The sequence below is a fragment of the Diadema antillarum genome, unplaced genomic scaffold (assembly GCF_040938485.1).
Source record: "Diadema antillarum isolate AM-2024a unplaced genomic scaffold, OU_Dant_1.0 scf00000139, whole genome shotgun sequence".
Classification (NCBI taxonomy): Eukaryota; Metazoa; Echinodermata; class Echinoidea; order Diadematoida; family Diadematidae; genus Diadema; species Diadema antillarum.
This window is the reverse complement of record NW_027271028.1, coordinates 890,447-894,730: the sequence shown is the minus strand read 5'-3', so window position 1 is coordinate 894,730 and position 4,284 is coordinate 890,447. Positions and strand designations below refer to the sequence as shown.

The following is a 4,284-nucleotide window of genomic DNA, read 5'->3' as shown; positions in this document are numbered from 1 at the left end:
AGAAATCATTTTCTGTCAAAGTTTATTAGGCATTTTTTTAGTTGCAGAGAGAGAGCAAGCAGAGGAAATGTAAGCATCCGATTTTTTATATCCCTCTTGCAGTCTACTAATACCTTTCTAACTTGCACAACTTGACTTGACTTGGTCCTGACTTTAGTTTATGTCTGCTGTGGGTGTCACAGGTGCTTGGGTAGGCATAATTCAAAAATACTGAAAATTGTTTATGGGTTTGGCCTAATGGTGGCTGGGCTAAGGGAGACAAAATGAATAGTGTGATGGGAGAGCTGGTTCATAAACAAAGTAAAAGAAGAGACATCAATATGGTATTTGACATTGCTATGGTTTTGTTGTGAAAAGCACTGTTTAAAGTCAGAGAGGGGAAGCATAATACAGTGGAAATTGAGGATGGCATCATTGTGACAAAGCAGTATAGAGAGACCCGTGGATTGATGCTTATCAAGAGTAATGTCAGTGAATAAGGTGACAGTGAGAGATACAGTATGTAGGATTAATGTCCCTTAATATCTCCTTGATTCTTTCACATACAATATTTTGAAAATTTGAGACTTTACTGATAAACGCACAACAGTACTTCATGGTTTCGTAATGTGACATGTTGATCTTGTCATTAATTACTTTGTGGATTGTCAGTCAAACAGATACAGAGATTACAAGCTATTCCAAACTCTGCTGCAAGAGTAGTGTCCAAATTAAAAAAAAATGAACAAAAATTTCACCAGTGCTAAGAAGCTTGCACTAGTTTCCAGTCAAAATTCATACACAGATCAAAATGTTGATATTAACTTTTGAATCCACACTATTTGAAAGAACTACTTTAAATAGAAAATACACCAGAGAGAAACCTTCGTTCAAAAGGTAGTGACTTACTTGTTATCCTGAATAAAAAAACAATGGCATACATTTGCTTGTAATGTCTCTACCATTACAGTCTAAACGTGAAAAAAGGTATCACTGTAATTGCAATTGTATGTTTTTGTTCAATCATGTCTATCCTTGAGCACAAATGGCATAATACAGAATGTTTCCACTATGCTATATATTAAAGCACTGTTGATTATTATAATTATTACTATTTTTATTGTTATGATTATGATTATGATGATGATGATTATCATTATTATTATTATTATTATTATTATTATTATTATTATTATTATTATCATTAAAAATGATGTCCTACTTTATGACACCACTACCCCCCCCCCCCCATTTCTGCACACATACAAACCCAAAGTCATTAAATAGAAAATCAAAAAGAACATCGAAATAATGTTCTGCTAGAACCTGCCTGTCCATTCATAGAGCACACACTCTTGTGAAAAGTTTGATGCTGCTGTGTGGAGCAACTCTGTGATTGTGGTGAAATATTGCTATGATCTCCTTCCACAATGATCCCATGGCTTGGATTTTAGTGCAGATGTTCAGCTCAGCCACCCTAGTCATTTGTAGCTGTTTCGGGTTTCTCTTGGCTTTCTCCAGTAGACAGTTGTTATCTGCTTCTCTCCCTATGCAAAGAGGAACAATTGTTTTTCACAGACAATGTTACTTCTCCATTGCAGAGGAGAATGATGACATTTGATACAACAGTCATAATATACTTCTTAATTAATTTCACACATTTCTAAAACTACACCGATTTCCCTAAGAAAATAATTGTATGATAATGTTCCTTTCATATCAACACTTTGGTAATGTTTTACTCAAAAGTGCTAATACATCTTTTTTTTTATCATAAAGTTTAAATCAATGTGATAATGTGCATAACAAGACTGTAGTAGGATTACACCTAATTGTCCATTGACACTGGATTTTCTTAGTAATTGTCTATGACAAAATAAAACCAAATACTACATGAAAAGGTGTTATGCTGTTTATTGATCGTGCTCACCTTTAGCATGGTGCACAATGTAACCTTTGAGTGCAGTAAAAAGAGGATGCTACGCCAGACGAAATGGTGAATGAACATATTGTTGACTAGAATCAGGAGCAGAACTAAAGTAAAGAATAAAGAAAGCAGGACATCACAAGTGAAAATCAGTGACACAGTCAATTCCATGTAAGTAATGTCTCAGACATTTGACTTCTGAGTGAACAAAGAAAAAAACACATTGACATGAGTAAAACTATAAATGTATATTGAGACAGTTCATTTTCATCTTCTCTGCCAAGAATTTGTCATACAGTATGTGCCATTGACTTTTGCAAAGTTGATGGTATCTCATATCAGTACAGAGTGTGTAACTGTTCTTCCTCATCTCCCTTGCCCCCCCCCCCAATAAAAAAATAAAAACACAACAATAATCAAACTAACAATAAAAAACTACAGTTACAACAGTCCTGAAAGATACATGACACTGAAGAAATGCACACTGCTACCACATCAAAATCAGACTGAGGGACAACATTGCCTTTATACCAAAATGCAACATGACTACAGATAATTAGATGTCAAAATGTTGGATTCCATGTTATGTCAGTGCTTCACATTCATAAAACTACAAATACAGTTGTAATTAAAGAAAGAGTAAGACAAAACAATTATTTCAGTATGTGGCAAATCATATTAGGAATATTATTATTAGTAGTAGTGTGCCTGCACTGTCTATTACACACTGGTCTGTCTAATTTACTCTAAGTCCTTGACAGATAGCAATGTAACTTACGGTTCTTGTTCAAGCTTGAGATGATAGGAGAAATCTGCAGGAATGTGGTATGGAGTACAATACTGTAAAGTAGCCCATCATCGAAGGACAGCACTCATTTCATTCCAGTCTGCAAGTTGTTGGGTTGTCCACACAAATGCCTCAATATCTGTTTGTAATGGAAGATGAATAAAAGATGTCAGTCACATGAAACTCCATCACTACCAGTTCTGTAAGATCATAACATTGATGCACAGATTTGCAAAACATCACACTGCCCCCCCCCCCCATCCCTTTCAGGTCTATATTCTACAGCTTACCAGAATCTGAAGTTTATGAATGTCTCTCTGGTTTAATTTTACAATTTGCCTAGCTCTGAATCTCTAGCCTCCATCCCCCCCCCCAAAAAAAACCCTCTGTGTTTCAAAGAACCATAGATTGTAGAAAATCAAAACAAACAAAATGAAAAATCGCAACCTAAGGCAAAAGTACTTGCCACGTATAGGCCAATTACGTCTACATTGAGGCTTTTAGGCTCATAATATAGCATGACAGAACAATTTATGAATTCATGTGCTGAGCATAAACGTTGCACAGGAGTTTTTTTGTTTTTTTTTCTTGTTGTCTATCCATTATTCCAAATCAAATTTGCTGGTACGGTATTCTTGACAACATTATCAAACTCTTCATTGCTGTTGGTAACGCCTCAATTAGACAGGGAGGTGGGAAGAGGACCTCCCTGATTTAACGTTAGACTTTTAGCAGAAGTAACTCTAAAATCATTTTTTTTTTTCATGGAGAATTCAAAGGTAATCAAAACAATTATTTTAGTATGTGGCAAATCATATTAGTGTGGCAAATCATATTAGTAATATTATTATTACCAGTAGTGTGCCTGCACTGTCTATTACACACTGGTCTGTCTAATTTACTCTAAATCCTTGACAGATAGCAATGTAACTTACGGGTCTTGTTCAAGCTTGAGATGATAGGAGAAATCTGCAGGAATGCGGTATGGAGTACAATACTGTAAAGTAGCCCATCATCGAAGGACAGCACTCATTTCATTCCAGTCTGCAAGTTGTTGGGTTGTCCACACAAAGGCCTCAAAATCTGTTTGTAAAGGAAGATGAATGAAAGATGTCAGTCACATGAAACTCCATCACTACCAGTTCTGTAAGATCATAAAATTGATGCACAGATTTGCAAAACATCACACTGCCCCCCCCCCCCCTCCCCCCCCCCCCCATCCCTTTCAGGTCTATATTCTCCGGCTTACCAGAATCTGAAGTTTATGAACAATGAACATCTCTTTGGTTTAATTTTACAATTTGCCCAGCTCCGAATCCCCAGCCTCCACCCCCCCCCCCCCCGAAAAAAAACCCTAGTGTTTCAAAGAACCATAGATTGTAGAAAATCAAAACAAACAAAACGAAAAATTGCAAACTAAGGCAAAAGTACTTGCCACGTATAGGCCAATTACGACCACATTGAGGCTTTTAGGCTCATAATATAGCATGATAGAACAATTTATGAATTCAGGTGCTGAGTATAAACGATGCATTTTGCTTGTTGTCTATCCAAATCAAATTTGCTGTTACGGTATTCTCGACAACATTAT

At 36.1% G+C, this 4,284-nt stretch overlaps 1 long non-coding RNA gene across 1 annotated transcript; it reads right to left on the bottom strand.

Moving 5' to 3' along the window:
• Positions 1–1,231: 1,231 nt before the first annotated feature.
• LOC139721164 (uncharacterized) lies at positions 1,232–3,760 on the bottom strand. Its single transcript, XR_011710210.1, has 4 exons — positions 3,629–3,760; positions 2,685–2,832; positions 1,910–2,013; positions 1,232–1,526 (listed from the first exon to the last, which is right to left on the bottom strand). It is a non-coding gene; the product is annotated as an uncharacterized lncRNA (long non-coding RNA).
• Between the last annotated feature and the right edge of the window lie 524 nt (positions 3,761–4,284).